The sequence below is a fragment of the Marmota flaviventris genome, chromosome 5 (assembly GCF_047511675.1).
Source record: "Marmota flaviventris isolate mMarFla1 chromosome 5, mMarFla1.hap1, whole genome shotgun sequence".
NCBI lineage: Eukaryota > Metazoa > Chordata > Mammalia > Rodentia > Sciuridae > Marmota > Marmota flaviventris.
Genome location: NC_092502.1, coordinates 73762288 through 73776714, shown reverse-complemented (window position 1 = coordinate 73776714; position 14427 = coordinate 73762288). Strand labels below are relative to the sequence as shown.

Below are 14427 nucleotides of genomic sequence, written 5' to 3'. Positions count from 1 at the left end.
AATTATAATAAATGTGCCACTTCCATGAGAAACATTAGGAATAGAAGAACTTTTGGAGGGAAGAGGGTTCTACATGAGGACTTTTAGTTTTCCACTCAATTTTTCTGTAAACCTACTTTTTGCCTTAGAAAAGAAAGTCAATTGCAAAAATCAAATTATAAAAAAAAAAATCATTAAAACTATCACTTAGCAAGTTAGTTGACTGTTATTACTACTCCTTCCTATGAAAATGAGAACCAAAGTTATTTTCTTAACAGCATGCCAAGATAGCTCAGCTTGGACTGGATTGCAAGGGCAAAAGAATATAAGAAAATGCAAAAAAAAAAAAAAATGTGGTTCCTCTCAGACTTCTTAAATATCGTTCTTTTTTTTTTTTTTTTTAGGTTTAATATAAACTTATAAACCACCCCCTCTAAGCATCCCTCTGAGGTCTGAACTGCATGTGGAAGCTGCTCTTTTCTCCTGAGCTGCTCTTGTTCCCCATGATTCAACCACAGATGCTCTTTCTCATTTCATGACTGTGTCTGTCTGCTGCTTCACCAAGGAACTGAAGACATGGAACAGTCAATTAAATATCACATTTTCAGTGCCCTTGGGAAAGCCACACAGGAAACAGACTGTGTTTATATCTCACACCTCTGGGGAGGCTGCACAAGCTGAAAGCAATGTAGGATTTTTTCCTTTTCTTTATTCTCAAAGAAGAATTAAAAACAAAAATCCAAGCCACACAGCTACCCAAAACAAACAAAAAATGTAGTTTTAAATATAGAAACACTCCTTCATGATGAATATGCATGTGGGAGACTTGTCATAAAGTCTGTGAAAAAATCTGGCCCAAGGCTGTTGCTGGGGGCTGAGCAGCCCTTCGTGCAGAGGGTTATCAATGTTCATACACCAAGTCCACCCTGCGTGGGTCAACCTCTCCTGGGATCTGACAGGTAGCACTTTGCAGGGGTTTACCTGTTGATGGCTCATGCATGCACAAGCTTATGATGAGGAGAGTATGAAAACTCAGAGGAAGCCAGAGACTCCAAGGCCCAGCTTTATTGAGGCAAGAACTCTGCCAGACTATAGACATGCAATGTAATTCTCAGGCTCCAGTTTATCCATTAATGAAATGTGCATATTATACTAGAAAATCTCTAGGGCCCCTTCCAGCCCCACCATCCTATGATTCTACAATCCTACTAGGGATATTTTTACAGCTAAAACCTTACAAGGAAAAAATATTTTTAATCAATTAATTTATGTCTATCCATCTTTTATTTTCTATTTTCATTTACATAAATAGATATTAAAGTGAAAATTCATAATAAAGCATGAAAATAATGAACACTTTACCAATAGCTTCAGAGCCCCTCTGATTACCAGCCCTATTATCTTCCATTCTGCTCTTCCCAGAAATAACTACTGCTATTATTCTGCATCCATTATTACAGATTTTTTTTCACACACATTTATATACAGAGAAAATAAGCTCTAATATAAATTGTATGATACCATTTGTTTTGTTCTTTTTTAATAGCGATGTATTTTTCCACAGTATGTGTTAAGTATTGTTTATTCATCCATATTCTTATGGATGGCTGTTGAAGTCACTAACACAAACAGTAGTACAACCAGTGCCTCACAATGAATGAGTGGATGCATTTTTCTAAGGTAGTAAAATTAGTGAATGAGTGTTTCTTATAATAGGTGTTACTAAATTGTTCCAGAAAGTGATTATGCCAAAGTGCACACCTTTAGGGAGTACATTTGCATTAGGATTGTGTAGAACAATGGTTAAAAGCCTAGGATCTGAAGATAAACTGTATGCAACACTTATTAGTTTTGACCAATATATCTTCTCTGTGCCTCAGTTTCCACAAATGAAAAATAGGAACAGAATGCTTCCACCACATGGTAAGTTGTTCTAGGGATTATTAGCACAGTTACTGGCACAGAGTAGCCATTCAATGTTAGCTCTTATCCACTACTTTGAGAGACTTTAGTTTGAGGGACTTTGAGTTTTTTAACCAAAAAAGAAGTCCCACCTCTCAAATCACTCCATGAGTCAGGATTTTTCCAGACCTAGAGGTTAAATGCCTGCTGGGCTCATTTAACTCACACTTCTGTCTCCCTGTGATGTGAAGCCAGAAGGACCCTGACTGACAGACTGCCAAGTGCCTGTTTGTACAACAACTTTGCTAGTGTAAATAGATAAATGCAAACTGCAACATCTAAGAACCTTTAGGGGATTCGAAGACATTCTTGGGAGAGGCTGATTTCATTAATATTTAAGAAAAAAAATACTTCCATGTTAACCCCACATGCAAGACCATCCCTAGGGGCTGTTGACCAGGACAAATTGCACAGGACCAACCACCCAAAAGTACTTTCATGAGGATGAAATTGGGCTAAAACGAACAACAAAGATATCTTAGAGGGGGAAAGAAAGATGAAAGAAAAACCAACGGCAACTATAAGGATGTTTGTGAAAAGACAAAAGTCCTGTTTTGTGCCCTCTGCTGTGGTGTTATTAGAAAGGACCTGAGTGTAGAGAGATCCTAGAGGAAACAGGTTTGGTTGACTCTTTGAGACCAACTCAAGAGGCCTCTCTCCTTGTCCCTCCCTCCCTTGTTAGTCCACACCTGCCGCCAGAGGAGGGATAACCAGGAGGGAGGACCTAGGATGTTTCCACTTAGGATGCTTTCTACCTACATAGACAATCTAGCTGTTTTCAATGGAATTATTAAAATATAAAATAGATTATTTTAAGCAAATAAAAATGTATGATGCCTATAGAGATTCATGGACTCGCTTAAGGTCACACAGTCACTGAAGGATCCAGTGGTCTTGTGTCATAGCTCAAAGCCCTTTCCACCCATAACACTCATTCCTTAACACACATAATAAGCCAACTAAACAAACCTCCTCACATCCTGAGATTGGATTTTGGAGCTCTTAAGACATGAATTCTTTCTCAGACAGTTGTCTTGGACTTTCACCCAGGTCTGTATCAAGTACTGTGTCTAAAGCAATGAGGTGGGTGCTTAAGAGCAGAGGCGAGAGTGTCACCAGCCTCATGTGAATCCCAGAACCCACACTCTGCACCTCTCCCTACCTGCAGTAGGAGGGATGCTTCCAGCACCTGACCACCCTCTGATCGGGACCCTAAGATTTATCTGTTTTTTGCTCTTGAAGCTTGACAAAACTCAAATGGACTTGTTCACTGTTTCCAGAGTCATCAAAAAAAAAAAAAAAATCACGTAAACTTAAATCTGTCCTTTATTAAGCTTTCTTTTGATAAAAAGAGCAGATGTATTGATAGGTTGATTGATCAATTGATTATCCATACTTTCAATAGATAGTTTTACACTCAGTGCTGGATTTTTCTTTTTTTTTTTTTGTAAGTTTCACACCAGTTTCAGTATTTCTTCCTTTTATTTGTTTCAGTTTCTTGTCATTTTAAGTTGCTTTTGTTTCCAGTGTGTCAATTTGTTCTCTTTGTAATTTTACCTCAGATTTTTGTTTATAGACACACTCTAGTTAAATATTGCTGTACAATAACAAAACACAGCTGTAATAGGAAATCTTTGCAGAATTTAAAGCTCATGTGCTCCATTTACAAATGGAAGCTGGCCTGCATATTTCCCTGGAAAGCAGGGCTGGGAGTGCCAGGAGGAAGCGTGGGAGCCTCGACCTAGTGTTTGTCACTGCACATCGTGGTCCACAGAGATCACCACATCCAGTTGATCTGAGAAGGAACTAGGCCAGGCCATAGGCCCACGTGGTGTTGTGTAGTACTGGCTTTACCGTGAGCACAAGTGGTGCACATTACAGACAAAAGAGCAGAACCAAAAGCCAAATTGGTAGTTCTCCAGCCCACATAATGGTTCCCCTACCTCTGATCAACTGACCTTGAAATTAGTATCATATAGCTTAGCATTTAGTGAGAAATGAGCATTCACAACAAATACTCCCCAAATCAAATTCTAGCAGCCTCAAGCCTCCTGAGTGTGTGGATTCTGTTTTATTCTTACTCTAGCCCCAGCTGAGAATGACAGTAGTAGGGTTAGAGCAGGTGACCAATAAAAATATCTGATGGATCACTAAATTGTCTTCCTTGGGAACAAGGAATTTCTTGAATTAAATTCTTTTCACTATATTAAAGAATACAAGTTCCGTGAGTTGACAAATCTTTGTTGATCTTGTTCATTGTTAAACATCCAACTTCTAGAAAAGGGAGTAGAACATAATAAGAAAATATTTGTTAAATGAAAAAACAAATGGGTTCATATGTTTTTTTTCTATTATCCCCTGGATGGCACCTTCCTGTGATATCTAAAAGCAACAGGAAGTGACAGTAGCCACTGTCCAGAGTGGCCATCCCTTCCAGTTCCAAGCCAGGAATCAATTCTAAGGATTTTTCAAATGACTTATTCAATCTTCCACTGTTTGAGTCTACTTTATAATTCAAACACTATACTCACTTTCAGACTGTAGCACCTAAAAATGAGAAAATGATCCAGAGCAATGGTTCTCCAAGTGAGATCCCTGGAACCAATAGCATCAACATCACTGGGAACTTGTTAGAAACGCAACTTTTTGTGCATTACTCCAGATCTACTGAATCTGAAATTCTGGTAGTAGGGCTGACAGTCTGTGTTTTAACAAGCCCTTCAGGAGATTCCAATGCATACTCAATCATGAGAATCAGTGACTTAAAAGTCTGTTTTAAGTCTGTTTCTGCCTTCCCCTTCAAAATTAATTTCTATTTTTTAAACCTTTATCTACCTTCATGATTTTATTTTTCCACAGACTAGGTCTCTTCCACCAATTCCAGGGCATCAGGATCATCTGGTCTAGTCTAATCTACATTTAACATGTATATTTATAGGGCATCCATCACCAATAGGAGAACATGAAACATTTCTATGCCAGAGAAATTCCTACAAAAACCTCCATATTCATTTCCATTTCCCACCAAGAAAGATGAACAAAGTGAAAAATTACATATTAATAACGAACCAAAGAACAAGCCAAAAAAATGAATGACTAAGTAAGTAAAAGACTAATTTCTCTTACTTTCTACTGCAGAGCTCTAGGGTTAGATCCTGCTGCCCATGTGCCTCTTGTATCATCTACCATGAGTTGACTTATATAATGTGAGTTGTTGAGCCTGAAAAAGATGATTAAAAGAGGTCATTCCCAATGCTGCAAGCTATAGCTTAGACAGCTTGCTCCATGTCTGTCACCCACTGAAAGGCTTTTATCTAAGATGGAGTCATTCTGAGCACATATTTTTGTCTTTGACTGCTAGGCACTCAGAAAGGAACATCACAGTACCAGTTAGACACTAGTTCTAGCTGCCCAGAGAAAATCCCAGGCACAGTTTAGATGTTGCAGCAAAATATCCATCCATAGAAAGAGAAATGATAAAAAGTTTAGAAAGGACAAATTACTTTCAGATGGAAACATTTTTGCCAAAGTAAACAAGCAATATTTGAGCCAGAGATAGGCATGCCAGGAAATGTTTCACAGTACCTCCTCTTGCTGTTTAGTATAAATTAGGAAATCAAAGATGTAAACTTGTTAGAAGCCATGGGGGATTGGAGGTGGGGGATAGGTCTTAAAAGGGCAACACTGATGGGCTCACAGATCTGCTGGGGATCTGGAGCCAGGCACAGCTTTGCACCCTGCTGGTTCACCCCTTCCCTCCCCTCCCATACCTGTAGTTATTTATTTTTCCAAAGTTTGAAAGAGGAGGTCAAGCCCGGCCATGCTGAAAACAGAATGGTTCCAGGAATCTTACTGAGAAGTCCAAAAATATCTACCATCCCACAGGCAACTTTATCTGCCCAGTCTTTAATCAGGTCATCCTACTATTAACAGTCTCATGGTAACATTATTTCTTGGGGTCGTGAACATGGGTCTAAACCAAGTCAGGATCAACATACAGGTCATGTTATACTTTTTTTTTGGTATTCTTACTCTTCATCAATTTGGCTTTATAGGCCGTTCCAAATTTCTTTCAGAGCTTTGGGCTAATTTTCAGAATAGGCAAATACTCTAGAGTCTTACTTATGATTCTTCTATTACATGCGAGTTGCATAATCATGTTATAAATGAAAAAAATATGCTGTCATGAAATTCTTCTAGGACTTCCAGGAATAAACTTTCTTGGATGAGGTCCAAGATGAAATCAACTTCTCCTGAATTCAGGGCTTACAGCACCTGTTTTATGGCACCAGAGTGAGTGTGTGCACTCCGGGCCAGGAGGCACTTGCTTCGTTCTCCATAAATGATGCCACTGTCTCCTGCAGACTACACTGAAAACCTCGGAGTCCCCTCTATCTGCCTCTTCTTGTCACAGCCAATATTTTACCAAGACTGGACATTTATCTTTTTGAACTATTTCTTTCATTTATACCTTTTTGTTCATTTCAACTATTTGCACTTTAATCCTGGGTCTTTTCAATTAGTGTTTAGATTATCATAGGAATCACCTCACCAACCTCTCCTTCAATCTTTCCTAAACTCAGCTTACAATTGGTGTTCTGAGGGAAATTCTCCTTCCCTACTTTTCAAGACAATCCCTAACAGACCACATATTCCATATTTTTAACTTTATTTAATGTTCATAATCCAACATAAAATAGACACCATTTAAAAAGAGCCAAGTCAAAACAAGTTATATTAGGAAGTAATAAATAATTTGTATGAAAATGCTTTATGTATTTAGAAACATTTTACCAATGTAAAGAAAGGAAAAAAAGTCTTTCAGAAACAGTTGGGAAACATTTCAAACATGCCTTTATACACAATTTCATGGTTCATTGCTCATAAAAAATTTCAATAATGAATGCTCTGGAGATTGGATCAAGATGATGCTCTGGGAACACAAGACTCTGTCTCTTTCTGCCCTAAATCCTAATAAATGACAGGAAAAATTTTAAATCTTGAAAACAAAAGAGAATTATGAGGAATCCCTGAAAGAAAACAGATGGAAAAGGAATAATGAAGAAGCTAGCCGCCCAGAATACATTTAGAAGGGAAGCATTCTGGAAGTGGGAGCTGCCAAAGGCACCTTGAACTCAGAGGCATCAGATGCAGACATTAAAAAGTGTTTTGTGGACTAATCCACAAGGTGATGTTTTGGGCTCTGTTTTTTGGAATAGACAAGTATGTGATGTCCCCTCTCTATTTTTCTCAGTTCAAGAAGTAGGTATACAGATATTTACCTTCATATTAATGCACAGATGCATGGGTCCAAAAGTTATAATAATGATTCTGGTGGCTACTGATAAACTAGAGTGGTGGGGGCTGCTAAGTGCAAAGGGAAACAGAGAGAAAAGATGACACATGTGGAGAAGACTCACTGCAAGCACTGTTTTCTCAATGAAGTTGTTTAGGTCAGCTTTCTCATTGCTGTGACTATACAACCCAACCAGCACAACTGTAGAGGAGGAAAAGTTTATTTGGAGCTCACATTTTCAGAGGTCTCTATCTATAAATAGCAGACCCCATTCCTCAGGGCTCAAGGAACATGATGGAGGAAGAGTATGGCAGAGGGAAGCAGTTTACATGATGATCAGAAAGCAGTGAGAGAAAGTCCAGTTGCCAGATACAAAATACATGCCCCAAAGCCACACCTCCAATGCCCACATCCTCCAGCCACACTCTACCAGCCTTCAGTTAGCACTCAGTTAATCCCAATCAGGGGATTAAGTCACTGATTGGATTATGACTCTCACAACCCAATCATTTCTCCTCTGAACCTTCTCGCATTGTCTCAGACGTGAATTTTTGGAAGACACCTCACATCCAAACCATAACAGAAGTCTTCCTTGATTTCCCCAGGGATGGTTAGATTCCATTCTCTGTGCCAATTTTATCTTCTATAGATCACCTTTGTGTCAATTATCATATTGTGTTATACCTGATAACATAAGAAGCCATGAAAATGTAAACATGTCATTTTATGATTAGATCTCAGAACTACGAAAATATAGTAGCTGGTATATTGTTACGGAGAATGATTTGAAACACTTTTCATTGGGTTATCATAAACTCTAGTCTGAGAAACATTCTGCATTAGATGTAGGAATATGGTCAAGAACAGTAGCTCCCATATAGCAGGTATGAAAAGAATAAAAACAAAACTCATTAAAGATAACTCTAATCATGTTACCCAGAAAAGTTCTATATTCTTACAAATAGCATTCATTAACAATGGCAAGTACAGCCCAAAAAGTTATTAGAGTTCTTAAAGGTTTGACAGATGTAATATATAAGTCATTATTCCATTCCAATATCATGTAAAAATTGAAATGAATGAAATGGTGCATCTATTTGTTATAGTCTTATTTACTTTTTGGCATGATGACTATATTTCTATATTCTTCTGAGCAGTTATGAAGACTACTTATTCTCAAGGCATTATGTATCTACCTTTAAGAACATACTTATTTTTATCAATAGAAATGTATTATGCCACAACATACAAGCAATCAACCAAATGCAGTACTTTGTATTAAACCTCCATTGGGAATGAAGTACTTGTAAATTATTTGGGGTTAAATGTCTATATTTTGGATAAGAATTAAAATCCCCTGTGCATAGTCATAATGGACTTTGACTCCAGCCATTACCCATGCAAAATATATGTAAATTTTTCTGAGAGTAGGAAGGTTGATAGGTGACAGTGCAGAAAACAGATTGTCATTGAAATATTTCCAAGACATAAGTCAGCTATCAGGGAAGCCAGTTAAGTGTGAGCACCTGCTTCCTTCGGCAGGGAAAGGAAGCTGTAGCTCCTTCCACAGTATGGACAGGAGCACAGTGAGGCTGGCAGGGCAGCCTCATTCCTGCTGAGGCAGGACTCCAGGGTGTGGCGTTCTCTCACTGAAGGAAGCAATACTGGGAGGATGGAGGATGGAGGACTGTTGGGAAACCGCTGGCAGAAAAACTGTGAGTGTAGTGCCACCGAAACAAGCGAAAGTGAGTATTTCAAGAAGCAATCATAATTAATGTCAAATGGTGATGAGCAGTTGAATAACATAAAGACTTTATTCCAATTATCTGTTATTCCTTTCCAAAAGAGCTCGTCCACATGGCCAGTAAGCTAGTATTGGCTTTTGGCTAGAATCGCAGTTGGGGCTGCCATCTGGGATCTTTTTCTCCATGGGGACCATTTGGACTTCCTCACACCTTGGCAACTAGCTCCAACAGCAAGTATTCTAAAATAGACTCAGTCCCCTAATGTACAGAAACTAGAACAGTATTATTTCTACTACATTCTGGTATTCAAGCAGGCATGGAGCTCACCAAGATTTAAAGGAATGGGGCATAGTCTGTACTTATCAAAGCAAGCTTGTTGAGGAAATCACAGTCTCTTTAGTTTACCATAGAAGTCAGTGATTGACACATACAAGTCTATTCATTGCAACATATTTTAAAAGATTAGAAATGCCCTAAATAGCCCTATTGGGGTTGTTCATACATAAACTAATTTGAATTTGTAAAACAAAACACTCTGCACCCATAAAAATAGATTAAGATGTTTTAATGTAATGTTATGGAAATATTACCATGAGATATTATTGGTATTTCAAACTCAATGACATCTCATCACAATAAATGCATATGAACAAAACTCCTCTGGAATGTACATTTCCAGTGGGGCAATACCACTTCCAAGGGGCAAAGCTGTGTTCTTGGGCAGGAGGTATCTTAATCTTTCTGTGTATAAAACAAAGACTCACATACAGTGCAAAAAAGAGATACATGATATATCTATGTGTTAAATGTGGGTGTATAATCAGGAAAAGTGTATCTTAAAAGTCTCCCTGGGGGGAATGATAATTTTTTAAAAGGTTGAGAAATACCGCCCCAGAAGGATACAAAGAAATGAAATCAAATGATTATCTGAGAGAACAGGAAAGGATTACAGGGAAAAGAAAAAAATGAGAATGAGAGTGTTCAGTGTGTGCTCTTCGTATTTTTTAATATTAGACCCAATGGGAATATAGTATCTATCAAAATCTAAATTAAAAAAAATAAAACTTAAAAAGAAGGTTATTCACTTTATTTAATGCTATGACATTACCAAATGGGAACTCTTTCAGCATATATTATAGTGTATATAAATCTTCTACTTTTAAAAGCCTATTCTAGGCAAGGAACTAATAATTTTGCTCAGTTATCTTGATGATTCAAAAGGGAAGCTGGTAAAGTGATGTTTTATGTGAAATTTTATGAGTCAATTATTATTTATTCAAGGGAAGTAATTTTAAAAGACAAGTTAGTGACGGCCCCTGCTTCACACTGAAGGGATAAAGGGAATGTTCCTTTCGGGGGTGTGAAGGAGCACTGAAGTTCTCCCAGTGCAGCAGTCTGGCTGGACACAATTCAGGAGCCACTTGTCAAAAGAAACAAACTTTATTTTTAGAACACACACACATAGCACCACACAGCTCTTCAGGAAAACCCTCAGAGCCCAACTGCCACCACCGGCTTCCCACAAGCCTCTCAACCTCCCCCACTCCTCCTGCTCTTGAGGCCGATTAGCTGGGTCACGTGGGCGGAGCCAAAAAAAAGTCCCCCAATGAGCAGCTCCGTGGTCTGAAAGGGCGGGGAAACAACCCAATGAGCATCACCGCAGAGGAGCCAATCAGTTGGCAGCTAGAAGTTTGCTGGGGCCTCTGTGAGCCAATCATCAGCTGGCAGCTGGTGCTGGCAGCTGGAAGTTTGCTGGGGCCCCTTCGGCTGTGGCTCTCAACATCCCAGTGCTGAAGTTTTCCCTCCCCCACATCCCAGTTAGAAGAAGCAGGTATAAGATCTAGAGAAGTAGATGTAATTGCAGCACCAAAAATATTTAGCAATATCTGGACTTGGAAAATGTTTTCTTGCATGTAAACAATGGCATAATTACACTGAGGAAAAATGTGACATAGCCACTCCCTGCCAAATTCAGATGAAGTACATTTCCTTGAAATGTGGAGGCTTTTTGTAGGTTTCTCTATGGAAACACTGGCAGGAGCTGTTATAATGGTAATATTCAACAAACCTAGTGTTTTAACTTGGGCTGCCATGACAAAATACCACAGACTGGAAAGTTTAAACAACAGAAATTTGCTTGCTCACAGTTATGGAAACTAAAAGTATGAGATCAGGGTGCTTACATAGTGGGGTTGTGATGAGGGGTCCCTTTCTGGCTTTGCAGACTTAGCCTTCTCACTGTGTGCTCATGTAGCCCTTTCTTGGTTCATGTGTATAGAGTGTTTTTCCTCTTTTCCTCCTCCTCTTATTCCTCCCCCTCCCCCTCCTCTCTTCTTCTTCTTTCTCTCTCTCCCTCTCTCCCTCCCTCCCTACACAAATCCTATTGGATAAGAATTGTATCTTCCCATTTGTATGACCTCATTTAACCTTATTAACTCTTTGTATCAGTCCAATTTTCTGTTAGTATGACAAAATACCTGTGATTGAGAATTTGTAAAGAAAGGAAGGTCTATTTAGCTCACATTTTGGGAGGCTGGAATTCCAAACAGCATGGCAGCAACTTTGATAAAGACCCCCTGCATGCAACACATCTTGGTGGATGAGATCATGGCATCATGAAGCTAGAGAACTCTTTTACAATAACTTACTCTTGAGAAACTAATAGGGGTACCACAAGATCTACATAATCTTTTCCAGGGAGATGGCATCAATGGCCTAATTACTTCCCACTAGGCCTCACCTTTTAAAAGTTCCACCACCTTTCACAGTGCCACACTGGGAACCAAGCTTCCAACCATAAACCACTGGAGAACACATACTAATCATACCCAGGCTACCACACTCCTAGAAGCCCTATCTATAATAATATGGTATTAGGGGGTAGGGTTTTAACATATGAATTGAGGTAAGGACACATCAGTCCATAGCACCAATAAGCAAGAAATTTTTAAATATCTGCAAGGAAATCCTAGGTTGAAAAGTAGAATCAACAAATGGGACTTACTCAAACTGAAAAATTTTTTCTCAGTAAGAGAAACAATAAGAGAGGTAAATAGGGAGCCTACATCCTGGGAACAAATTTGTACTCCTCACACTTCAGATAGAGCCCTAATATCCAGAGTATACAAAGAACTCAAAAAATTAAACAATAAGAAAACAAATAACCCAATCAACAAATGGGCCAAGGACCTGAACAGACACTTCTCAGAGGAGGACATACAATCAATCAACAAGTACATGAAAAAATGCTCACCATCTCTAGCAGTCAGAGAAATGCAAATCAAAACCACCCTAAGATACCATCTCACTCCAGTTAGATTGGCAGCCATTATGAAGTCAAACAACAACAAGTGCTGGCGAGGATGTGGGGAAAAGGGTACACTTGTACATTGCTGGTGGGACTGCAGATTGGTGCAGCCAATTTGGAAAGCAGTATGGAGATTTCTTGGAAAGCTGGGAATGGAGCCACCATTTGACCCAGCTATTCCCCTTCTTGGTCTATTCCCTAAAGACCTAAAAAGAGCATGCTACAGGGACACTGCTACATCGATGTTCATAGCAGCACAGTTCACAATAGCAAGACTGTGGAACCAACCTAGATGCCCTTCAATAGATGAATGGATAAAAAAATGTGGCATTTATACACAATGGAGTATTACTCTGCATTAAAAAATGACAAAATCATGGAATTTGCAGGGAAATGGATGGCACTAGAGCAGATTATGCTAAGTGAAGCTAGCCAATCCCTAAAAAACAAATGCCAAATGTCTTCTTTGATATAAGGAGAGCAACTAAGAACAGAGTAGGGAGGAAGAGCATGAGAAGAAGATTAACATTAAACAGGGGTGAGAGGTGGGAGGGAAAGAGAGAGAGAAGGGTAATTGCATGGAAATGGAAGGAGACCCTCATTGTTATACAAAATTACATATAAGAGGAAGTAAGGGGAAAGGGAAAAAACAAGGGGGAGAAATGAATTACAGTAGATGGGGTAGAGAGAGAAGATGGGAGGGGAGGGGAGGGGAGGGGAGGGGAGGGGGGATAGTAGAGGATAGGAAAGGCAACAGAATACAACAGACACTAGTATGGCAATATGTAAAACAGTGGATGTGTAACCGATGTGATTCTGCAATCTGTATATGGGGTAAAAATGGGAGTTCATAACCTACTTGAATCAAATGTGTGAAATATGATATGTCAAGAACTATGTAATGTTTTAAACAACCAACAATAAAAATTAAAACAAAGAAAAGTAGAGAGAATAAGAATCACAAAAGAAGAGTTTGAGAAATATAGCCATCTTTTCAGAAAGAAAAAAAACAAAAAACAAAAAACTTGTTTTGTACCCTTACCTGATGCTGCTTGCCCACTCTAACTGTAAAAAACGAATCTTGGCTCTACAGCAATCATCTTTTTTTTCAGATCATTGAATTGAAATTCACATAACATAAAATCTACCAATTCAATCATTTCAAAGTATAATTCAGTGACTTCTGGTACATTCGAGGAGGTGCACAAACATCACCACTATCTAATTGTAGAACATTTGTATATTTCCAAAAAGAATCTCTATACCTGTTAAGTAATTTCTCCCCATTTCCCCTATCCTCTGTCCCTGGCATTGATCTTTTAAAGTTCAGCAAAGAAATTATGAAAGTGTTCTCATTATTTGTTCCACTGAGAAAAAAAAAATGATGGTATTTTAAAAGCTACTGGAAATGCTAACTCAAAGAGAATTTGACACTGAGTCTTTCCCCTATTTCATCACAGAAAAGATGACTTCATGGAAACATGGAGTCAGACATCATTCAAAGGGTCTCAGTGTCCAGGGCATTTCCAAATGTGTTCTACCACATAACAAAAAATAGCTACCACATACTCAAAGAAACAATCAGATTTTATGTTGAAATATATTTTGGAAATCCTAAGTTAAACTGTTAATAGATTTCTTTGCTCAACAAAGAGATTGAATAGAGTAACAGCAGGGATGTGTTTGTTTTCATTTTACTTATCATTGTAGAACCTGGTGGTTTTCTATAACAAATGGACCAAAACACAGGTGGATTTCACTTTTCAAAACAAGTGAGCTGTAATTTAGTTCCTATAAATTTCAAACAATGTGAAGATCTCTACCTTTATTTTAAAGGGTTAAGTGGCAATGTATAGATATCAGCAACATTTGATGGAAATGAGAGACAATAGCATCTTTCGAAGGGGAATGCCTATCTGAGGGGACTACAGTATTTAGCTAATCCATTCCCTCATGTGTTGGCCTCCTGGTCTTATTTAGAATAGATGTAATTAGTTAAGGCAGGGTGAGTCGTTTTCAAAATGACTGGCGTCCTTGTAAGAAGAGAAGAGAGACACCTAGGATAATGTCACCTGAACATGGAGGCAGAGACAGAGTTATGTAGTGACAAGCCAAGGAATGCTAAGGATTGAAGGCCA

General features: G+C 38.6%; 1 long non-coding RNA gene across 1 annotated transcript in view; it reads right to left on the bottom strand.

Annotated features, from left to right (window-relative positions):
• Positions 1-5096: 5096 nt before the first annotated feature.
• LOC139705696 (uncharacterized) overlaps positions 5097-14427 on the bottom strand; it is a 101349-nt gene continuing 92018 nt past the window's right edge. The window contains exon 5 of the long non-coding RNA XR_011707506.1: positions 5097-5161. This is a non-coding gene — a long non-coding RNA (uncharacterized lncRNA). The remainder of the gene's footprint in view (positions 5162-14427) is intronic.